Source organism: Parasteatoda tepidariorum, chromosome 1 (assembly GCF_982258835.1).
Source record: "Parasteatoda tepidariorum strain Cologne lab strain chromosome 1, Ptep-v5.0, whole genome shotgun sequence".
Taxonomy (NCBI): Eukaryota; Metazoa; Arthropoda; class Arachnida; order Araneae; family Theridiidae; genus Parasteatoda; species Parasteatoda tepidariorum.
The window spans coordinates 34,340,165-34,366,766 of NC_141755.1; the positions used below are offsets into that span (position 1 = coordinate 34,340,165).

General features: G+C 28.0%; 1 protein-coding gene across 1 annotated transcript in view; it reads right to left on the minus strand.

Annotated features, from left to right (window-relative positions):
- The window catches only part of LOC107440390 (heparan sulfate glucosamine 3-O-sulfotransferase 1), a 158,288-nt gene that overhangs the window by 88,643 nt on the left and 43,043 nt on the right, over nucleotides 1-26,602 (minus strand). The window contains exon 2 of the mRNA XM_016053298.4: nucleotides 1,992-2,070. The gene's annotated coding sequence lies outside the window, so the exon portion shown is untranslated. The remainder of the gene's footprint in view (nucleotides 1-1,991; nucleotides 2,071-26,602) is intronic.

Consider the following 26,602-nt stretch of genomic DNA (forward strand, 5'->3'; position numbering starts at 1 on the left):
TAAAATAGATTAAACGAATGAGTTTTCAAAATAAGATAAACCAATAGGGAAACAAACTGTTAAGTTATCAATGAAATATACCTATGTAAATAATAATAGGATTCCTTTATAGAAAGGAGATTGATAAAATAAATAATGATAGGAAAAAAAAGGGGTAAAACTTCAAACTTTTGTAACAGTTATACTATGAAAAGAAACCTCGCAAAGTTATGAAATAATTTTTTAATGCATGTAAAATGAAAAAGTATGAAACTCTTGCGAAATTAAATACAAAAAGCAGAAATTACATGAACAAGAACTCAAAACAAAGTTAATTTTTGTCTCAGGGAGGCATAATATTGGTGGAACCTTACACTTTAGAAGCTTAAAAGCTACTAACGATTCGCTCGTCTCCACTAGATAGTGTTCGATAAAAATAATTACGTACAAATCTATAATAATTTCGTTAAAAATACGCGAGAAGATTATATATAAAATTACAAAATCAGACACCAAAATTAACTCTTCAGTAATAAGCATGCATGATTTTCAATGGATTTGGATTATGACTCTCAAAATATGGGGAAGGGATTTTATCATAAGAAAATTATCACGAGAAACGTGGCATTAGAACCATTTATTCGGTTAAATTTACTTTTAAGGTTTGTATTTTTACTAAATCTGTGGTAATAAGAGCTGTAATTTTGAAAACTAAAATTTCTGGTAAACCGTTACTATATAAATATACCATATATAACAAAATTACGAAATGAGTGGTACCGTATATGTATTTTTTTATTAACCAATTTTTTTTCAATCAGAAATCGCACTACTACACAGTATGGTAGCTTTATCAGATTTTTTTATCCTTACAATAGATAAAAACCTAACCAACATTTATAGATTTTGATAAAATGATCAAATTTTTTGAAATAATGGAGAAATATGCTCGAGCAAAATAGTTTTAAAGGTTTATTTAGTTTCCATTTTTCAATTAATAAAAAATAAAATTATTATAAATATTTATTTATTTTTCATTTTTCAATTTATAAAAAATAAAATTATTATAAATGCATTTTTGCTTTTTATTTTTCAATTTATAAAAAACGAAATTATTATATGTTTATGATTAATTATGAAACAAAAACTGAATATGTTACAAAATCGGTTTAATACTTCCCTAGAAATAAAATTATTTAGGAGAACCAGCTTTTTTCTTACACTGTAAGAAATTACAGTAAAAAATATCGGCACTCAAGGTGCCGGTTCTATTTACCGTAGAACTATTTTTACCTGAACATGTTACGTAACATTAAACCGATATACCTTAATTTTTACAGTACTAATTACAGTAAAATCACTGAGTAACTCTAAGTAAATAAATATTACCGTAACAGTTATGGTAAAATATTTAATAGTGTACTGTAAAAAAGAATTTCACGGTATCCAAAGTGCCAGTACTTTATACCGTAATTTGATCAGATATATTTTTACAATGTAATTGCTTGTGTATCGAAACTGTACATTTTTTAAAATCTAACAATTTAAAATAATTTTGATCCCTATGAAATCAAATAACAAAAATTAATTACCTATATTTTTTGCACATTTTTGGATAGTTGAACTAGTTTTATATATGAGGCAAAATAATCAGTTTTTGTAATTAGTGCCAGAGATATGATAGAAAAAGCAAAAAGTAAAAATTGCATTAAAACACCCAAAATTTAGATAGCGTTTCTGACTAAACTGTCTTTTTTTATTCTTTGGCTTAACTTTTTTTCCTAAACTAAATTGGGACTACATTTTTAAGGAGGCAGATTATTTTAATCATTTGATTAATATTTACTTTGACTTCCCCTAAATATTGTTGACTGTAAAAAAAAAATCGAATCTAAAACGTCGCTTTTTCTTTTATAATAATTTTTTTTTGGCAACTACATAGGAATGACTAAAAATTATGTGAAATACTTTCTTACCAGTTTTATCTTTAAGTGGATAAAAGTTGCACTTACCGGTATATTTCGTACTTTTATGTAACTGCAATACATCCAAAAATTGAAACATGATATGATTTGGATTATTTTACAGTCCCTGAAAGAAATAAAATTTTATTCGTAAGTTAAATTTCATAAATAAATGTTTAATATAATTCAATTACAAGGTTGTAATAACTAAGATTTGCGCTATGTTTTAGATTTTTATTAAAAAACAACATCAGAATGTAGATAGATAAACTATTTAAAATCATTTGATTTTTATGTAAATAAGGCTAGATATATTTTCTTTCATCTTTGACATTATTTATTCATGTAATTAAGTTGGAATATATAAAACTAACTAAATTCAATTTTTATTAATTATTAGTAAATGTACAGTAAATGTTATCAATTAGTAGTATAAGCAGACTTGAATTGATAATGATCATTATTAAAAACCCTAATTATCTAAGAAGAAATTCATGTAGTCTACATTGAGAAAAAAGGTATGGTCAAAATTACCAGATTATGGTAAAATGTATTGAGTTTCTGGCTCTAGGGGAACACCGAAAAGCTCAGTAGTTTTTATCGAAGTGCTTTGGTATTTGAAAAATTAACAATGAAGTATGATTTTATAACATGTAATCAAATTGGAGAAATGTGGTATGTTACAAAGTGTTGATAGTTTTATTATGTTACCTTAAAGCATGATATAAAAATCATTTATTCGTTTAAATTTACTTTTCAGTTTCATACTTTTCTAATGGAGACGGTATACTCGTATAACGATCATCCGAAGAGGCTACAACAGTTTTGAGCAGAGGGCAAATGGTAGCGCGGAAAACTTACCAAATGGTTTAAATGCCGTATATTTTGATTTCAATAACCAGAATTATGGTTTTCATTACAAGAAATGCTAACATTCAGTATGGTAATTCTACAAGAACTTTTTTTTCCCTTATAGAACTTGAGTGGAATTTATTAAGACTGGAAATTAGATTTGGGTGGGAGTTCTTTTTCTTTTCTTTCTATTAATTACTTTTTAGTGTATCTAAGTGTATTTTTTTTATCGTCATAGAATTTTTAGTTAATTTTTGACTTTTTGTACTTGTTTTATTTTAATGTGCGTTGTTAGTGAGATGTTTTTTTGAAAAATCGACAAAATGGTTTACATGATAACTTCATTTTGAAGTGGCTAAAACACAAAAGACGAATAAATTCGTAATGTACCAAGTTTTGGTTGTCGTGTTAACTAAACAATGAAATTATCAAATATATAATACAAATTAAGTTTATGCCATATCCACAGGATTAAAAAGAGAAAAAAAAATCTTATTTGACGCAAAAGAAACTATCGATACACAAATAATGTACACAAATAAATAAAATAAAAACCGCCTACAAAATAAATAAAATAATTAACAAAATAATTTCGCTATGATGTTAATGACATTTCAGTATCTTTTTGCTCAAGTCTTTTTTGATAGAAACTTCTTTAACTCGTTCATCTCGTCGGACGAGATAACTCGTCTTCCAAGAATATTCTATGTGCTCTACTGTATTAGTGACTATGGTTATTGATTGCAATTGATTATTTTTTTAAAATAAAATAAGCAATTTTTAAAGGAATTTCGTTTAATTAAAGGAATTAATTTTGTTTCAACTTCAGAGCTCTAAGCGCAAAGGGTGAGACAAACTCGCGTCATAGCCCTTATTGAAAGTGTTAGTCATAAAATTTGAAAAATTTCTTAAAAAGTATTTAGATAAATAAATAAAATACATAAAATACATATAAAATAAATAAATAAATAAATATATAAGAATAAATAAAATATATAAAAATAAATAAAATCTATAAAAATAAATAAAATATATATAAATAAATAAAATATATAAAAATAATAAAATGTAAATTGTCGTGGTAGACTTCTGATTCCTTAGTATCTTCATTTCTAATTCCTATTCATCTCCCATTAATGAAAGAATGACTTTAACTACATAATTTAACTATATTTTTTTAATAAGTTATTAGATAAATAAATAAATTCTAAATGAAAATGTAGTAATATTCTAGTATTTTTTCAATAGGGACAGACTAAAATATAAAAAGATTCCTAATAAAGTAAAAATAAATAAAATGAAAAAATATATAAATAAATAAAAGATATCCCTTTTGAATAATTTTCAGAACACACACGTTTTCATCAGCAATTGTCTAAATTAGCCGCTCATAATGAAGGCATAAACAATTATTCAAATATGTCTACGCAATTTTTAATGTATTAGTAAATGAATAATGAATTTTTTTTACAGAAACTCCTATTCTAACTCATTTTGACACCCAAAACTGAAACTTTTTTTAAGTGCGAACAATATTTCTTATCACGTCCAAAAAATGCTTTTGCATTAGTTTGCTTTTTTTCTTTTATTTTTCTAGAAAAAAAAGAAAATTCTTTTTCTTTTCTCCCAATTGCGTTTTTTATTTTTAATGGCGTTTGTATTCTATACTCCAGGGTGCACGTCGCATCTGGTGTAAACGAGAAAAGAATATGTATTACTCATTCCAAGCTAATAAGCGAACACCATTTTCTGTTAGATAAGTTAAATAAAGGCTTTTCAAGGCAATGTGAATGATCATCTAGTTTCTTAAAATCATTAATATCAAATTATACTTGAAAATATATCGATATACATAAAAATAAGATAAAAATGATTGGTTTGAACATTCGAATTGAACTGATAAATCACATTTTAAGACAGTTCTCTTATATAAAGTTTTTTATTGTTCTCAGCGTTTATTTCACTGCTTATTTTAATGTTAATTTAAAACTCACTGAGTAATTTTAAAATAAATAAATATATATTTTATTAATTAAACAAAGAATAAATTTACTTAGAAAATTAATTAGTCCTTTTTTTTAGGAAATCAGTAATATTTTTCTTATTATCGTAATTCAATAGGTAAAAAATATGAATTATAAAACTGCTTTTAAAATTGTTATTTTTTATCATCGAACAGTAGATAATTGATCATAAAAATACTTTAGAAGTTATTATTATTTTACCGAATAATAGTTTGTCAACTATAGTTATAAAATTTCGTATTTGTCTCATTTAATGATTCTTTAGTTAGCGAAAAAACAGTCATGAAAATTTGTGTGAGCTTAAATTTGTAATACCAGCTTATCATGGAAGCAACACCATCAATTTATATAATAAATAACTTTTAAATCTTAAATAAGCACACTTGCTTGAGACTTTGGTTAGTTATGGGAGAAAACTAACTCATAGATAAATAATAAAACATCTCAAACTAAAAGATTCAATGTTCAAGTTTTGATTGATATTATTTATAAATGATATGCAAAAATGATTTGAAAATGTAAATCAGGCAAACCATTTTAAGATTATTTCTGTAATATTCACTATTTTAGAATAATTATTATTTATGTTTTATTATGAATTTCAAATTCAAACCACATATCCAAAAAAATGCTTGAAAAACTAATAATATTAATGATATATCATCATCCTTTATTAGATTTTTAATTTATTTAGCTTTCATCACAATGCAAACAATTGACATCAACCAATGCGAGTTTGTATTTTTAACACTAATAGTTTAAATTTAAGGAAAGGCAAGCAGTATTCATTAAAAATGTCCAAAGTACGAAAGAGAATTTATTTCATTCGATTGCTTTTCAGCGTCGTAAATAAAGCGGAAATTCTCTGTGCTGGAAATCCATTCCGTTTCATTAAAAGCAATTAATTCTAATTGATTATAATTCTACAGTTAGAGGATGAGACTGTTTGTTGGTTTTAGAAATATATTATAAGCATTTACTGTCAAAGTAAATTAATTCTTTGAATGTAGATCTAAAATTACGATAAAATTAATTCAATTATTTATCATTCACCACAAGTACAGAAGAATTAGAATTTGAAATGTTTTACAATTAGAAAAGCTTTGGTTATGGATTTTAATTTCACTTTTGAAATATTATTCAATTGAATCAATAATTTGAAATATTTTTCAATTGAATAAATACTTTGAAATAGTATTCAATTGAATAAATAAGAAACTGATGGAAATTTTGGGTATGCTTAGAACTTTAAGACTGTATTTCAAACTTTAAGATTGTATACTCGTGTCAACACACAAAATAAAGCTGCACTTTTAGAAATGAAACTCACTTTTGACACTTCAGCAGTTCTTGAGTTATGATTCGTTAATTTTGAGAATTATTTCCTCACGAAATCACGTGATTTGTGATGAAACGGGAGCTTTCAAACATATGACGAAGTTGTTTCCTCAATTCGAAACCTCACCGTAGTGCATTGTGGGAGATTGTTAAACAAAATGACGAAACTAGAATGAAGGCTAGATAATAGAAAATAAAGTGACGAAATTAGCCAACCAGCCTATGGTGGTCAATAAGGAGTTGGCTTCATATCGGGTTCGAATCCCAGTGGGGGATTCAGTGTAATTAATGTATCTGTTCTATTTGCCTTATTTGTATTATTAAGGTGACATTTACTCAGCTATATGGAGCCCACGATAAAGTGATTATTAGAAAAAGCAGCTATATTAGGCACAGGAAGGTTTTTTTTAGAAAAAAAATAGAATAACGAAATATTTCTGTACCACTGGCAAAATGAGCTTTCTTGAAGAAATAGCAATAGTTATTTCGTCACTTAGACGAAATGCTCACTCGGAACATATACCAGGAAACGGCTTTGTCAAAAAATTTGGGTATCCATTGCGAAATTTGGGTATCCATTTTTTACAGTGTTTATTTTCATAACAGCTGATAGTTTGCAACAGTTATTCTTGACTACCAGTAAAGTTTTGTCTATTTAGTCAGCGACCTTTATGCTAATTCTGAAAATGTCCGGCAACGTCAGTATGAAAAAAAAAAAAAAAAACAAGCTGAAAAAAAGTCAAGAAAATGAAAAAAGCTTATGTGATCTAATTTTTAATATTTAAAAACTTACTCCAATGCTACATCATCTGAACTCATAAAAATTTGCAAAAATTGGAATAATTCATTGATTTTAATAATTTTCACAGATATGAATAAACCTCGCCAAGTTCTTGATTTGTAAGACAGCTTAATAACCTTTAATATCTGCCCGTTTTAAGGCTCAGACAACATTTTATGTCAAGAAGGTACGTATAGTTTAAAATTATAACTTCGTCTCCATGTTAAGCTGTTTTTTATTATCTTTGGTGAAACAGTTAATACCATTCAAATATGTGTTAAGTTAATGCAATTTTTTGAATCATCAAATGTGAGAGTTTTTTTTTTTAGAGTAAGTGGAGATAATTATTTTGCATTTTACAGTAATAAGTTCTTAAGTTACTGGAAACTACATAAACTCAGGGAATGCAGTAAAATGACACGCAAGTGATGAGGCAGCTTTGTCAAATAATTGAAAATTCACGTTTATTTCAAAATCACATGATTTTGTAAATACCAAAAATAAAATATACAATGGGATAACTGCAAGTGACGTAATGTGGGTACCTCTATCCTGATTGGTTGTTGAAACGCGGCATTTGTTTCCGTTAGCAACTGTTCTTTCCATTATATTTCGAGAATGCCAAGCCCGTCAAGTATCTATTCCCTTAAATGACACATCCTGTTTCCTTCGCAAACATTTCAATTCTTTCATTATATATTTCCTACTTAACACGAAGACAGGTTCGAAGCCATGTGGAGCAGAAAAAAATTAATTATGCATCGAAGTTGTCAAGTACACAAAACGAAAATATATTGCAGTTACAGTAAAATACATTAAAAAAAATAAATCTAATTTAAGTAAAAGAAGTAGACTAGAAAGAGTTCTATTTCAACAAATTTAATGCGCTACACGGCACTGTATTTAACTAACTTTACACTAATTAACATCCTAACTTGTGCGGAAAAACTTAGCTCAACTTTAACACGCCATTTTGCTTATAAACGATCAGTTGACGCTGATGTCATAGGTTACATGTGTGGGTATCAGTTGTCTTCGTCTTGAAGTGTAAATATCCATTTCAAGGAATTTAAAATTCATCTACTGTGAGAGTCTAATTTTTGAGAGTGAGTGGAGATAATTACTCAACGTTTCACAGTAATACTTTTTAATAAGACGGGAAACTACGCAATTTCCCAGAATGCATTAAGGAAACACACCAGTGAAGAAGCAGTTTCAACAAATAATTGAGAGTTCACGTTTCGTTAAAAACCACGTGATTTCGTAATTGCCAAATATAACGAAATACAATACGAGGAATTTCAGTGCAAGGTGAGAGTTTTGTTTTTTAGAGTGCAGTGGAGATAATTAAAAATCTATTTCTAAGAATCTCTTAGACAGCTATCTTTTTCTTTGATAGAATAATGAAAATATTACAGAAAAGACGAAAATAACATATTCGTGCCCTGTCACTTAACTAAACGACATTAATATTAATAGCTCATTCGATAATAATAAGTTCATTATTGAGTGTATATTCTACATATATTAATTTCCCATTCTTTAACTCGATTCATACATAATAAACGCGTGAGTTTCTACCAGATGTTGGTTCTAGATTTCAATTACTCGTACAAGTACAAACAAGAATTTTTTTTTTCATTGATCGCCTCTAAGACCTGACATTGTTATTGATATTCTGTCGCTGTTCTTATAACGAAGAACAGTTGTCAGAAATCAATCACCGTAGAACAAGATACGAAAAAACACCCCTGGCAGTTCCTGAAAAAAGTTACGAATCGTAATACCAAGTACACGAAGTGATTGATATTGGGTACTTTTTTTTGAACCCTAACTTTTGAAGAAACGAAACACCTCGTGGGTTTTTTTTTCTGTTTGTATATATATATATATATATATATATATATATATATATATATATATATATATATATATATATATATATATATATATATATATATATATATATATATATATATATATATATATATATATATATATATATATATATATATGAAGTAACCGAATGGAGAATAGTATGTTATCACTAAAAAAAAGAATTTATGTTTGCGTTCTTTTCTAGCGGATGTATGTTTATATCAATGGCATTTAGGTGAAAGATGTAATATGTTTTTTTCCTTGATATCCGTCAAATTTATTTTATACGTTGTTGCGACTTAGATTTGTGATTTGAATTACTGTTTTATTGACTAAAATGATATAAATTTATTATTATATTTAAATTGCATTTTGACTCTAATATCTGTCTTATTTAATATCGATTTTAAATACTTTTTATGGGATACGAAGACTTTGAAGAACGATGTGATCATTTTTATTAAATAAAGAGTACTTTGCGAAAGCAAATGCTGAATGTTTACTGTAATATTTTCAATAAAAAATAAATTTAAAAGCTTAATTTTTACATTTAATTTAATTAAAATGTAGTATATTTGCCATTGGCCAATAAAAAACCTGCCTTTTCTCAAAAAGTCGCCATGATTTCGCTATATGTCAACCTAATTTGAAAAAGTCCCCTGAGTTTTCTTGGACAGTGTTTAGGCTTGTCGCTATAATCCCACTTTAACTTTAGACTAAGCACACTGTTAGAAATTTCGAGGAAAAATAGTTAAATAATGATTTATTTAAATATTATTTTAGCATATTTAAAAAAAAACAGTCAAATATCATTAGATTAGATGGTATTCAAACTGTTAACTGTGAGAAAAACAGTTTATTAACTGCTTTTACCTTACACGGTTAAACAACGAGAATCTTATCACACAGTCTAGGTTACCGTTTAGTGCTTATCACACCGTTTAGTGCTTTGCAACTGAGTACATATTATAGCCGAGAGGACTACACTGTCAGTTTCATGACCGAGAGAACAGGAGTTCGAGTCTCAACGTTGACATCACAATATTTTCTCCATTCCCTTCAATTCGTCCTGCACTCCTCAATTTGTGACCCTAGACTAGAATACGATACTTTACTTCACGTATGGATGGCAGCATCATAAATCTGTTTATCACAAAAAGTCTAGTAGTTACCATCACTTACGATAGGTGAAACAACCAGATAGCTAATTAAATAACATTTCACAGTTCGCTTTATAAAACACAACTCAACCACAACCTAACCCCAATGCCCATTACCTAAAAGAAAGTCTAGCTCCAATTTTTAGTTAGATTTTTCAAAAATACAAAAATAAGGATTAAGGGCTTTAATACAAAAGGGTTAAGATTTGATTACCTCTTGGCAATCAAATCTTTTTGCTTTCAAATCATGACTACGAGTAGTCATGCTTACATAAAATCAAAGATTTAAATTTTATGATAATAATGACTTTAAATCATGATTACAAGTAGTTGGTTTCATATTATTTACTATCATGTTTAACGATTACAGTTGTTATCGACGCCCTAACTTTGGCCTTATGTTTTATTTAAATGTTTATTTTAATGTTTGTTTTAATTATGTTTTTTTTTATATATATAATGAGTAACTTTGAAAAATCTGTCTCATATTTATCTTCTATTAACAATAAACATTAATAAAAAAATACTGTTTTCATTTTCATTTTTATTTAATAATAAAATTCACCTAAATCCGAGTGAATTCATTTCTTTGTGGAATAAAAAAATAAACCCAACAAAAACAGAATTTTAAGCGAGCTTACTTTAAATAATAAAACTTTTTAGATAAAAACTACGTTGTAGCTAAGAAATAAAATCCTTTTGTGACTGAACAATCAAGGAAAGAAATTTAGAATAAATAAAAAGATGCTATTTTGGAAAAGATTCAAGAGTTTTTTTTTATTCGACCCTCTTGAATCTATGAAAAGACCCAATTGTGTTTCTTCACCCGCTCTTTTTTATTTTATTTTTTAATCTCGAACAAACTTGTAGATAGGGTTGCGTTATTGATACGGTGCCAGACATGTTGTTTAATAGTTAGAGACAGATTGCCTAATGTAGCGAGAAAATTTTGAATAATCAATTCTCGTGTTTTGCACTCTATCGATATTTGAACGCTTGCTTCTGACGATGATAATAAATGGAATTTAATTTCTAGGGTTAATCGATTTATATATTCTATCAATTTTATTATCGATAGTTTAGAATTAATGGGACATAATTTTAAAGTGATTTGAGTAAAACTGCCTTAAAACTGAACTGCCTTATGTTTAAAAACTAAATTGCTTTTTATGTTTTAAAAATTAAAAAAGTGTTATTATTTTGAAAATTCTTTTTTTCGAAGCATAAATTCTTTAAGCTTCGAATTAAATTGCTTATAAAGTGGAAGTTTTATGTCAGAAGAATCATAATATTTTTATTAATTCGAAAATGGCTTTTTTCTCCTCAAAATTTGTCAGTGTTTTGATATTTTTTCTTATGAAATGCATATTGGTGCTTTTTTTAATATAAAATAAGTATTGGTAATTATCAAATTGGTATATACCTATTTGATAATTTCAGATATTTATCGACCTATTTATCAGTTAGCTTAAGACTTCTATTTATTAACTTTGAATGCATTTAAGTTCATATGCACTTTCGTTTGAAAAAGCTCTAGATATTTTATTTTTAATTCGATTTTTGAAAGTCATTAAATAATCGTTAAAGAAAATAGTGATTATTTCTTACTACACTACTTTTTCTAAAAATGCAAATCAGATTCTACTATTGGTTTAAGAGGAACAATTTTGTTTTTATTTGACACAACAAAGCCGCTCATTTGTTAAATTACTTATAATGTGTAAGTTATATATGTTTTAAAAATTCTTCTATTTTCATTTTTGATTTATAATTTTCTTCGAAATTTGCTAGTTTTTTTTTAAATTTTTTATTATAAAATAAACATTGCCTATAGGTCTATATCTGTTTTACAATTACAAATATCTATCTTCAGGGGTGGATAAACTAATGAAAACACTTCTATACTCATATATTTTTTCACACTTCGCAAGAAATACTTAATCAATCTTTTTATAACTTCAGAAATGTTTAGATCATAAGATATCTCATACTTATTAACGAAGTTTGAAGCTTTTAGAGCTTTGAGGGACCAACAATAAATTACAAACTTTAAAAATATTCAATAAAATTAAACAAAATTTTCAGAGTAATTTAAAATTAGTTGCAAAATTATTGCTTTGAAATTTGAGAAAATTTCGTTTGAAATAGCACAAGATTTGAGCAATTAAAGTACTTTTATAGTTCTTTCATAAAAATTAAAAAAAAAAAACTTTTTTACTTTTGTAGTAGATAGTATTTGGTAACTAATAAATAAGTCCGAGTTGAATATCTTAAAAATTTAAAAAGTTTCAAGTAATTTTCTAAGCAGTTTTTGTATTTTTAAAAGAAACTCAAAATTATTAGGGGTTTTCAGTAAATTTCATTTTGAGCCATTTATTAAAAATTATTGTTGAAAAATTTAGTAGATATATTAAAATCCCCATAAAAGTATCTTTTCTTTCGTCTATTTTCTTTCCAATACAATCATATTTTAGTGCATGTTATTTAATTTTGTCTTATGATATAAACTAATATTTGTAGAAAATTTCTTTTCTCTGAGATAGCAAAGCTGCTCATTTATTAAATTACTTACAATGCGTAAGTTTTATGCTTGAAAATCCTACTATTTTTATTTATTATTATTTTTTTAATATTTTAAATTTTCATTATAAAATAAGCATTGCCTGTAGATCTATATAGCTATTTTACATTTACAATTATCTACCTACACATTTATCATTTAGCTTAAGATTTATATTTATTAATATTGTATGTATTGAAGTTCATAATCACTTTCTTTTGAACACCTTCTAAATAGATATTTCTATTTAGTTTTTAAATGTTCGTCACATAGATATAAAATAATCGTTAAAGAAAGTAGCGATAATTTTTCCCTGTACAAGTTTTTCTAAAAAAGTATCTCAACATTGATAGATTCCACTATTGGCTTCAGAGGAATAATTCTTTTTTCAACCTATATAGTAGTGCTATTCATCTGTAAAATATCTATCTCCATGTATACTGAGAAAAAGTATAGTAAAAACTACCAGAATATGGTAAAATTTACCGTGTTTTTGACTCTATAGGAATGTTTGGTAATTTTTATCAAAGCTGTTTAGTAAGGATTTAGATAAGATTAACAAGTGTGATAAAATTTGGTAAATGTGGTAAAATTTGGCAATTATATCATATATTTTGGCTTTATTAAACAAAATTACATATTAAAAAAAACGGAGATGTTTTTACCATACATTACGGTAATTTTATCATAATAATATTTTATGATAAATCAAGACATATTTTGTTGTACATTTTACCAAAATCATTACCTAAGTACTTTGGTAAAAATTACCACAGTGTGTTCTTATAGAGAGTCTGGTTTTCAAAGTTATTGTTCTTATTACCATCCAATTAGTAAGAATAGAAAACTTAAAAGTAAATTTTACCGATCAAATGGTTTTCGTGCCATGCTCTAAGATATCACGGTAAAATTATCGACTTTTATCGCATGTTATGGAAGTATATTTTATTGTTAATTTTATCAAATTCATTACCAAAGCTCTTTGGTAAAAATTCCAGATCATTTTGGCGTTCCGATAAAGCCAGAAACACCGTAAATTTTATCCCATGCTAGTAGTTGACCATACATTTTTTTCAGTGTATGTTGAAGAAGAATATCAAAATTCATTCATAGAAGCAGTTCAAAATTATTGTGTAAATAATTGCGTATGCATGAGTGATTCAATTTAAGCCAAGTATTTTTCCAAAACAAGCAAGCTCAGTATTACTTTAAGCACGGAATTATTTTTAGGAGAATATTCGATGCATACAACCCCACCTATGGACGCATACGATCCGCGAATAAACACCGCTGATTTAAAATATCAGTAGCATCCTATTAAGTTGGTAAACATTCTGCAAGGTTTCGCCCCTTAAACCAAAAATGCCAACTAGTATATAAACATTATTCATTGATTAATCAAATGTTATTTATTCTAAACATTTGTTCACGCGAACTCTTCATTTATTCACCACTCTTAATCAAATAGAATGAAAAGGTGAATTGATCTTATTTCTCAATCCATTAATTCTTTCAATCGGTTTCGCAATATTTTGCTCAATGCAATTTTAACCCTCAGACGGCATTATTGATTATTTACATTAATAGTTTTTTTTTCCGTAAGAATTAATTTTTCTTTTCCAATGTTTATATGAAACGGTATTTTTTATTTTAGATTTAAGGGCATTAATTTGATACTACAATTAGAAAAATGTAGAGTAAAATCTACCATGGTAATATTTTACATGCTTCTAGTTCTATAGGAACACCAAATAGCTCGAAAGTTTCTACTGAAGATGATTTTGGTAAAATTAACAATAAAGTATGGTTTTATAACCTATGATAAAATATGGTAACAGTGGTAAAAATTGGTAATTTTATAAAATAAATTGTGTTTCATAAAAATATTTATTCGGTTACATTTATTATATTCTTTAGGTTCTTTATGTTTTACTAAAGGTTTGGTGATAAGAATTATAATTTTGAAAGTAAGCAATTACCGTATATGAGTACCAAGTAAATGGTTTAAATACCGTATATTTTGGTTTTATAACCAGAATTATGTTTTTTTTTTACTAGAAATGTCATTACTATACAGTACGGCAATTTTATTAGAATTTAACAAGAAACAATGGAGTTTGTTTTAAATAATTTTTCAAAAATTTATAAATACTTTTTTTTTAATATGAAAATGTGACACATTTCATTGCATTTCAAATTGGGCTTTTACTTTTAAAATTACCTACTTTGTCGAATAAAATTCATAATGCAATCAATTTTCTCAAATATTTATTGAAACTTAGTTCCTAATGACAATGTAATTTTCGATAGCTTTTTAACCGTCATAAAGTAGAATTCAGTTCATTTTTATCTTCAACTAGAATTTATCGTTAATTGAAATTCCAACCTTCTTCCCACTATTTACAGATCTGAAATTTCCACTAGGGCCCGGAATCTGATGGCAGTATCAATTGTATCAATTTCTAGACATTTTAATCAGCATTAATATCATCATTTTATTGCCAGTTGGGAGTTTGACCAATTTTGGGCTTACACAAACTAAAAGACTCAAAGTTTAAAAAAACAATTTATAATAACAGGGGTCTGTCTAGGTTTTTCTAAGAGGTACCTATTTTGTGAAAATTTAGACATAATTTGTGAAAAATTAAAAATTATATTAAAAAATCAACACAAAAATGTGATAAAAATATGGATTTATCGTTTCTTAAGGGATGCAAAAATAAAATTTTAGGAAAAAGTATTTTGTGAAACTACCGTTTTTCCTAAAGTTAAATTTGTGAAACTACCGTTTTTCCTAAAATTGAATTTGTGAAGGTACCGCTAAACCGTAGCAAATTCGGCCTGGACAGATCCCTGAATAAAAGCAAATAACAATTTTTAAATCTTAGTTCTTAAAGTAATTGGAGGAAACCATTTCTTGTAACACCGAAAAACAAAAATTTAAGAGGTAACACTTTCGGCAGAATTGGTTTTTTTCAGTGGTGATAATAGTTAGTTATGAAAAGAATGCGTCCAAAGTTTTTCGTTTTTATCTCTAATTACTCCCTTAAAATAAACCAATAAGTGAAAAACTTTTGTATAAAATTTCTATCACAGAGCCGACAGCTCTGGAGAGAGAGCGTTCGACTCTTAATGAGGTGAACTGGGTTCGAATCCCAGCGGCGGTTGGTTAATTCGAATTCTGTTCCCCTCTCGCACAGTGCTGACGTAAAGTTCTCAGTGTTAGACGGATTATGGATTAGAATCGTCTTGCCATCGGGCTAACCGTGAGAAGTTTTCCTTTCCATGTGACGCAAATACAGGTCAGTTACATCAAAAAGATCTTCACGAAGGCTTATTTGTTCCACTGCTTGATCCAGGAGTTCTCTTGTCTTCTGGATTGGATTCAAAATTACAAGGCTACGAACTTGAACATTGATAGTCGAGCTTAGAGTTGGGTCACGTTGGATCTGCACTGGTCATACAAATAAATAAATAAATATAAATTTAGATCACAACCGAAAACTATCTTAGTCTTTTGAAAATGATACACCCCTCTTTTTTGGTTTTCGGTCATACAGAAATAAAATTATTTTCTTTCTTTTTTAATCATCTTTAAAAACGAAGATTTCAAAACTGCTATTCTATTTCTTTTTTAGATCAAATTATAATTATTTTAAGAATTTCATCAGACAGGGGATCTCGTTTTCAAGAAACGAACACAAGATTCTGTTAAAAATAGTTCTGTTCGAACTTGCAAGGTTTACTCAATCCGAATATTTTATTACTATCTAAGAATACGCATCCAATCAAGAAAGGTTATAACATTTTTATTAAGTGAACTTGAATTCGATGAGCCTTGCGTAATTGCTAACACAAGCCTACAGGACGTAGAAGAAAGGAGAGAGAGAAAAAAAAAACTAAATTTAGATTCGAAGCTTCAAGCAATCTAATTACGGTTCTGGTCGAAAAATAGAGGTGAAAAAGCTAAACCCTCAACAAAACTGCAGTTTCACCAAAGAATAGGATCCCCTGAGTACCCAAAAATAAATGTTAATGACCGTGGTTTTACAGTATTCTTTTTCGTGAGATAAGTTTTCGCATTTCTTTTTCAAGTAAATGCGCAAGAAAGAGTTTTTTTTCTTCCCCCAATAAAAATAGTCTAAGATTTTTTTTCTTCTTTTATATATTTTGCTTAGGGTTGTAAAAATGTTTTTCTAGTATCGGTGATATCAATTAAGAATCTTGGGAAATTCGAATTTCTTTTCTTTTTCTAAATAAAACCGTTGCGTGTTTAAAATGTGATGAGATTTAAAGAATATCACTGTTTTTTTTATGTGTGAGGAAAGAAGGAAATTATTCAAAATGCTTTCAGTCAATGGTTTGTGATTAAATTTAAGAAAAATATATTAAATATGTATAATTGTAAAAAATGGGGTTTGGTTATGTTAAAGAAACATAGATACCATATAAATACTTGGTTTTTAAAATAATAAAATATATCCTTTGACAACGTATTTATAAAAAGTAAGTGATGCTCAGACTTTTACTGAATTTGAATTGTTATTACGGGAAATCGGTAGAGCATATAAATGCTAAACTGGAGCCTTTTCGATGTACCTTTTCTCAGCATCTAAATAAAATACTGATTCAATTTTTTTTATAGAAATTATACATGTTTACACTGTTAATCCATACCTTTGGCAGAAATAAAAAAGAAAAAAAGAACAGAGCTTTTTATTCTTTTAAAAAGTTTAATCATTTTTGAGGAAAAATCTTGCGTAACTCAAAAAATATCCCCGTTAATGCTAAAACACTATCACAGCATACAACTGATATTAACTCAAATGATCCCAAAAATTTCAAAGCTATATCGAAAGTAGTTTCTTACAGAAAGTACATCGAAAAGGTCAGTTTCAGGATTATTGATTAATCCCCTTAATGCTAAATTCAATTTAGTTGCGTCCAGCAGTGGACTGATCATTGAGACAGCGGTTCCCAGCAGATCACCGAAGTCAAGCACCACTGGCTGCGGTCAATGTGCTGGAGGGTGACCACTTGGATCAGTCTGCGTAGCGAACCGAGGGCGTGCGGTATTTGTCCTCGTTAAACTGTTCTACCGTAAAGTAATCGACTTCGAGTGCCGGTCGTCGGGCTACCGAAGCGGGGGTGCCACCCCCTCTGCAGAGGATCAAAATTGCGATGGTATGTCTTCGGATCATCCTCAGGGATGTTTCCCAAACCGTCGCCAATAGCCCATTGTGCAGCTCTAGTGCGGCGTAAATTAACTACAACAACAACAATTTAGTTGCACAAATTTTAAGAAACAACGATAAAGAAAATTTAATATTAAAGTAGTACTTTTGAGCATCATATGTATGACACCAACGAACTGGTAGTTGGACAACACTAAATATATGGTTAGGTAAGTTGCCTTTCACCAACGGCAGTATTTTTTTTTCTATGTTAAAATGTGTTAGCAGTTTTAATCAACATGGATGAGATAAATGGTTTCTCTCTATGATATAAATGGTTTCAAATATCTTTATTAACACTAAAGCACCGTTTATCAATTGTGTAAAATGTGGAACAAACCAATAATAAATATAAAAAAAAGAAAACTTTTTCTACCTCTTCCCTACCCCTGTAATCATTCGGAGGAGAGGAGGGTGGAAACCATTTCAAGAATTTCTGCTGTGCCTCTAAATATTGTTTTATCCTTCATACACAGGGACCACACCAAACCTTGGGGGACTGGTTTACATTATGTTTACATTATGACTGGTTTACATTATGCTTCTTTATTATGATCTAAGAACTGTATATGCTGAAATAATAGAGAACGGCAGTGGATACTTCAGATTAAGAAAGCATCTGCAGTTTACTTTTCATCTCAGATTATCTAGTTTTTTTTTATTTATAATTACTGTACGTCTAAGATGGGATCACCGACAAATATGCGAATTGGCGCAATAAATTCTGATACCACACATATGATCAGATTTTATATTAAATATCAAAATCAAAGACATATTTAAAATTAAGAAAAAAACCCAATTCATTACACACAATTTGAATAATTCTAATTCAACATCAGCTAGGATTTAATAAATTTGCATTTGTTTATATTCTTTAGGCAATATTTGCGTTGAAACAGCTTTTAATACTCTTTTAAAATTTCTCTTTTGAGAATGTTTAACAGAGTGATGCATTATTTGTTTTAAACACAAACAAATAACTGGAGCAGTTATTAAGTTAATGTATACACTATTATATTTTGGTACGCATTAAAATAAACTCGCAATTCTCAAAAGCAATCACTCTTACTTAGATTAATATTCTGCAACATTCCATCAATGCAACCAATTAAGATGTAAATTCAAACGAGGTTTTCAATTAAAATGAAGTTTCAATCAGTAGGCGAGTTATAACTCTCCCCTTCTAGTCCTCTTAATCACCCACGTGCTCATTTGATTACTTATTCGTCGCATGCCCTTTTATTGGCTTCGATTAGGCATCGACAGTGGCGCAATTAGACGGGATAATGTCCCACAGTACTAATTAGCATAGAGCTTTGGCGACTAGTCGATTAAAAGTATTCCCACAAAAGCCAATTCTGCCTCTTGGACACTCTCTGCATCCTCTGAAGGGGCTGAAAAGGCTGGAGATTTGAAAATCGGAAATTGCAAAGGCAGAAAGCAGACCTATGCAAAGGCCATATGCATTGAATGGGAGTGCGTTTAATGAAAGTGCGATCGAGCTTAATGATTTATCATTTCGGAAGTTGATACAATGTATGCTTTCAATTGATTTATCATTTATTAAACATTTAGATTTAGAAAGATAATTTCTTAGCTATCGGAAATTATTATTTTGAAAGTAAAACTGTCGTGCGCGAGATGTTTTTGGTATATTTATTTAGCATTTATTTCGTGACGCATTGTATTTTTTAAAGAAACACTTAGGAAAATGTCTAAACAGCTTTTATTCCATATGGGTGCAATTTATTTTTGGCCAAAATTAGTCGATGATATACAGTGTACTGTAAAAAATTTCGGATCAATTAATGGTAAAATATACCGTTACCTTTTTGTATTTTTTACCGTCACCCTTGGTGTCATACATTTTACTGTAAAATAAGTTTTTTACTGTATTAATATCATAATTTTAGAAATTGTGCCATTTCTATTTATGTTCCACAATGATCAGAGAAAACAAGCAATTTTACAAATTTTAGAAAAAATATTTTATACACTTTTGCAATTTTAAAATTGCAAATTAAATATTTTAGGAATTATTTTTGATTATTTAAGGGGTCATTTTTTAATCTTTGGGGAGGCTACATTTTTTTCCCAGCCAGATTTATTATATGATTAATTATCTAATTTACAATTACAAAAAATAACAAATAAGAGAAGCACATTATTTAAGATAAGTGATTATTTTAGGGGTCATTTAATCTGTGGGGAGGATAAATTTTTTCCAGTCAAATTTATTATATGATTAATTTTCTACTTTACAATTGCAAAAAATAACAAATAAGAGAAGCACATTATTTAAGATAAGTGATTATTTAAGGGGTCATTTTTTAATCTTTGGGGAGGATGCACATATTTTTCAGCCAAATTTATTCTATGACTAATGTTCTACTTTACAATTACAAAAAATAACAAATAAGAGAAGCACATTTACAACTTGTGGTTTAGTTTGAGGTTGAGGGATAAACGCGAGTTTCTTGAATTGTGTGGTTGGATTCATAAATTTTTTTTTCTTATTTTTTATTTTTTAAAGGGGGATACTTTTCGGATTTTCACGAAAATAAGCCTGAATTAATTAAAAATTAAGTGAATTTTATTTTAATTAATATAATATTGATGAATTAATAACGTATTGATTTAAAATTTATGAGCACTAGCTGCCTCCGACTAGTTGGTCCACTTTTTTAAATAAGCAGAATTTCAAGTGTTTCGAGATTTATAATCATATATTTTATTTTATAACCGTTTGAATAGCCGACCCAACTTTCAGTTTAAGACTACAAATGCTGACCTACGTAGTCTTGTAATTTTGAACCCAATCCAGAAGACAAGGAAATTCCTGGATCAAGTATTGGGAGAAATTTGCCTTCGTGGAGGTCTTTTTTGAGGGAACTAATCAGCATTTACGTTACACGGAGAGAAAAACCATGAAACTTCCCACGGTTGACTTGACAGCAAGGGAACTCTAACCCATCATCCGTCTTCCACTGAGGATATTTTACGTCAGCACTGCGGTCGGTGAGAGTCGCGTGCGGAATTCTTATTGATCAGCCATCGCTGGGATTCGAACCCGGCTCAAGTCATTGGGAGGCGAGCGTTTGATCTCCTGAAACACCGATGCTCAGTTACAATCATATAGTCAAGAACGAGAGTGAATTTAATTTTTGACACTTATATTCGAATTTTCCAATCGTAACGATTTTGAGAATTTTTGAGGAAAATGGGTATCCTGGTGAATTTGTTATTAAAATACTCAGTAAAACATATGCTAATACTTTAACCGAAACAAATATGCTAATTAGTTCAATGGCGCTTTTAAAGTGAAATTATACAAATTAACTAATTTTGTTATTGCCGTAAAAGTAATTTAGCTAAATGGCACAGTTGAAGAACAAAACGGCAGTATAACCAAGTAAATGAAGAGATATATAATTAAAAAAATACATGAAATTTTTAAAACTTCCTTCCGCTCATCTTAAATTAATTCTCATATATAAATAAATTTTTAAAAAAAATATCCAGTTACATTTATACAAATGAAGTAACTAGAATATTACATTAAATTTGGGCTCAGTGGCTCGATAGTTGATACAATTTTTATATAATTTTTATACAATTGATATAATTTTTAAAGGGAACAACATATTACCACTTGTTCGTCAGTTCTGTATAGCAGTTTTTGCATAGTTTTCTTATTTTTTTCTTCACAATATTAATTTTGTCGTTTAAAAATAATGTTTAAAGAAATATTTCTAACTGTGAATCGATTGAGGTCAAACAGACAAAACTTAAAAATTGTTCCTTAAGTAAAAATTTTATATGTATTTTTGCTGTTTGTGGAAATGATTAGTGTAGAGTTTTTACATTTCAGGACGTATATTACTTTCAGCCTTGGGGAGGAAGGACACCCCTGCAAACTCGTATAAAAGTTGTTATATTTAATATTTTTTTTGTTTAGTTCTAAAGGCACTAAGTTCAAAATACTGAAGACAGTTTTTGTAAATTTTTTTGTGTTACTTTTTCTTTTTAAAATATTTTATTTTTATTGCAATACTTCACTAATTAAAAAAATGAGTTATTCTAAATATGGCAGGCCTAAAGAGTTAGGCATAAAAAGCTTAAATGAAGATAACGAAGGAAAAAAAAAGGAACAAATCACAAATAATGTCAGGTGTAAATTTTTTCAAATGAAAAAGGCTATACAATAGTTGTCTTTGTCTCGTTTTACTCACTAAATCTTGCATTATATTAGAATATTACAAGTAATTGAAAAGTGAAAAGTTTTTAAAAAATTTCTTTGGAAACACTCTAATTTAAAAACTGATTTCAAAACAAATTTCAGGAAAAAAGCATAAAGACCATGACATCGTGTTTTTTTAAAAAACTAAAAGCTTAATTGTGACACATTTTTCATTAGGCAAATACATTCACTGCTGTAAGACCTCATTCGATGATTAAAAGCTACTCACAAAATAATTGCTTATTTTAATTACATTTTAATTAAATGTTTATTTATTAAAAATGCAAATATAAATAAAAACATAGACTATTCATATATATCATTTGCTTAACGCTGAAGAAGTTTATATTCATCTCCAATTTTTCAAACTTTAACTTTTTATTTTTGCTGAACGCACCACATATTTTTTCTGTTGGAATCAGTTGAAAAGCAACAAATTACAAAAAAAAAAAATAGTAATCAAGCTTACTTTTTGAAATAATGAATGGTTTAAAACATATACGATTTAATCATTATGTTGTAGAAAAAAAAATTAAAATTAATTACACATTTTTATTTTTAGAAACAATTTACATTTTATGATTAAATAGAAACAAGTTTAAAATTGTAGCTCGTAGAAACATTTATCATTCTTTCCTCATTTTTTGTTTGGAAGTTCTATAATATATTACGGGGAAAAAAAGAGTTTTTACCATAATTATTTCAAAATGCTATAATTATTCATATGTTTTCAAAATCCAGAAGCGAGTTACAGAAGGCTTCAAACCAAAACAGAAAAAAAAAGTTTTTTTTTTTAATTGAATAAAATAATTTGTTTTTTTTTTTATTTGAAGGGATGAGAATAGTATAGTACTAAGTAAGGTGACCAGATATTTAAATCATGATTTGAGGACAAATCAGCTGAGCGTTCTGAAGAAATTTTACGATCCGAGGACACAAATGGAAAAAAATTTATATATGCAACAAAGGTATCTTTTAAAAAAAAAATAATAATAGCTAATATTAGATGCTGAACCATCTTCATCACATTTAGTATCATTATTAAGCTGTTTTGGTATGTCTCATATGATATTCAGCATTTATATAACACTTGTAAAACGATGGAGTTCATGATTATAAGTTTTTTTTTGCTGACATTATTTTATTTCATTCTAAAAATAATTTCTGGAACTTCCACAAATTATTTTTAAAATTATTTTTTGTTTTTCGATATTATTCGCCAGACAAAATTATCTTGTTTAATAAAACATGCGCATTTCTGATTTTTTTGTTGATATTTCACTGCATATAAAAACCGATGATATTTACGCACCATTCGAGATCATTTGAGAGGATATATTAAGATTTGAGGATATTTTCTGGGCTCAAGCAGTTTGTAAGTTTTTGAGGACAACTATTGAAGTTCGAGATCTGTCCTCAAGATTTGAAGACCTCTTTTTACTTTAGTAACTAAGCCACATTTTAAATTGCCTTTTTATGTGAAAAACAAAACGATTTCTTCGTAGACAATTTGATGTTTTGGCGTCATGCTGCTATATAGTGGAAATTTTCTTTTAAAATTATTTATTTGTAAACAATACTAAGGAACAGTTTGATGTCCAAATATGACGTTCGCTATTAGTGTCTATTCACTGTAGAGGTGCACAACCTGCGGTCTGCCTACTCTCTGCCCACAGGGGTTTCAAAACACACACACCCACAAAAATTAAAAATAAAAAGTCAAAGATTTTGAATCACACAACTAATAACGAGCTCAATTTGCAGAGATTTAATGATCCATGAAAAATCTATTTTGTTTCTCGATCGCTTTTTCCACGGTAATTGCTTTGAAATTTCTCATGATTTCGTTTTTTTTTCTTTTCTTTTTTTTTAATATTTTTAATGTGATATTACGATACACAAATTTCGAGTTAGAGTAATCACTCTTTTACTCGCTTTATTTTTGCCGATTTCAATATAAATCCAATGAAAATGCGTATGATAATGGGAATGCGTATGATATGCTTTTTCACGTGGCACTTAGAATCCTGATATTTTAATACAATGTTGTGGCACAAATTCGGAAAGTGGAGTAAAACATAAATTTTTAAGCTGCTGAATGTTTGTAATTTTATTTTAAATTTTTTGTAGTTTAGGTTATTTTAGGGAAAAAAACGCTATTTAAAATTCACAAAACCTCTAATAATTCAAGAATTAGAAATAATACCAGTATATATTAATAATCAGTATAATATAAGTATAAATGCCTAGTAAGTATTTAATCTTATTTTGTGCTATAATAGTTTTGTTTCAATTTTTGATTTTTCTTTAAATCCTAAAATTTTTCTTAATTAAAATGCGTATCTAGTTTGAATTCATATTACTCAATAAAATAATTTATAATTTGCTTTATACTTCGATTTTGTATATATATATATATATATATATATATATATATATATATATATATATATATATATATATATATATATATATATATATATATATATATATATATATATATATATATATATATATATATATATATATATATATATATATATATATATATATATATATATATATATATATATATATATATATATATATATATATATATATATATATATATATATATATATATATGTAATATAGAAATTCTCAGACGAGTCTTTCTATATTAACCGATAAGCTTAAAACATATGTTTCTTATCAAAGTTAAGATATGGAAGCCGGTCTCTCACAAAGAACCATAAAAAGTCAAGATAAACCAGATACGGCCGGATAAAAGATTATTTTCTGAAGCTAATGGTCTAATAATTCGTAAATGAAGTAGACATTAAAATACCCCAAAAACTTCCCACCGTCAGAGTGGCGATATCCTTTTAACGAATCAAAATCTCTAAAGTTTATCAATTGAATGACGTTTCATTGAATAATAAGATGCTTGCAACGCCCTCCCCTTTACAGGACCTTTCTTTAAAAGCTCGGGAGAGGCAAAAATGCGTGTCTTTTCCATATTTTCCATGGCTAGAGAAATCTAGGCCAATCCAAACAATCCCTGAAATGGGGAAACCATAATTGTAAAGATTTTATGAACACTGATTTCCATACTCCATATAAGTAATAAAATGCCTTTTTAAATGTATTCGCCTAATTCTCTTCAAATCTCTAGCCTTTAAAGGCATAACATGACAAGCCGGCATGTGAAATGTAATTTGTTTGGAAAAATTGGCCGCAGACCGAAAAAGAACGTGAAAAGAAACAACTAATAATATGTCAACAAGCTCCGATGGATGGGGTGAAAAAAGCTGAATTCACTATAGTTCCCTCCGAAGAAAAAGTAAAAGAAAAAAAAAAAAAAACTTTTGATGCGTTACTATTCTGTTAAAAGAAGAGAAAGAAGATGAAAAGTCAAAAAAGTTTCACATAGCTCCTTCCCAAAAAGAAAGAAATAGAAAGAATCATCAAGTGGCCCACCAGCAAAATAATTTTATATTTCAACAAGTTCCTGTGCATGGTATGAAAAGACAGAAGAGTAATTCCCACCCAGGCTATTTGAGATAACGCTGCCTTCATCATAGACATAGAACTGCTGACAAATGAAGCCCTTACATCTAACTTCTGTGTTCCATCTGGACAGTAAAAATACAAACCGTCAAATATTTGTTCCTAAAATGCTTCCAAAGACTCTTGTTTAGTTCAGATGAAATGTCACTTCGCTTGTGCACTAACACCTAGGATACTTTGTAGTGAAAATGAAATACATTTTTGTTGTTTGTAAAATTCTAATGCTTCTAATTTTCGAGTGTCAACAAAAGCTACCAGATGGGTAAGTCTATTACTGCTCATTATTTTTGAAGATATAATTTCTAATAGAATTATTAATTTTAAAAATGTTTAAATGTAAATAATTATTCACTTTTCTTTTAATGATATAATAGTGTTTAAATTTGTTATTGCCATAAAAATGTCGTTAAAAGATATTGAAGCTGTGGCTAAGTCAATAAAAACAACTCAAGTAACTAAAGTTAAATTATTGGATAAAATTATTTTTCCTAATAACAAAGCGCGCTTAAGTAAAACAAAAATTTTGAATTTTCCAGGATTTCAATTCGAAATCTCTAGTGATAAATTCAATGAAAAGGTAATGAAAGTTATGGATGATTTTAAATTATCCGAATTAATTCATATAGCCGATGTATTAAATATTTCAGGTGATGGTCAGATTGAGGACCTCGCGAAAAATATCGTCACCTATTTAACGGATTTTGATGCTCTTCGAAATTCATTAATTATGGACGATATTTCGGAAGATGAAAATTTTAATGACTTAGACACTGGAAAGAAAAATGAAGCAGGTAATCGAGATTCACAAGCAGATAACATTAATGTTAAAAAAATAGATTCTCATTTAAAAAATGTAACAATACAAGAGCAAAATGTGAATGAACCTAGATTACTGCTTAATTTTTCGGATATTGAAACTGTTACTCCTCTTTTTAAAGGAGAAAAACATGAAAGTATTACTGTATGGTTTGAATCATTTGAAGATATATCTGAAATGTTTAATTTATCACCGATTCAAAAGTTTGTATATGCTAAAAGGT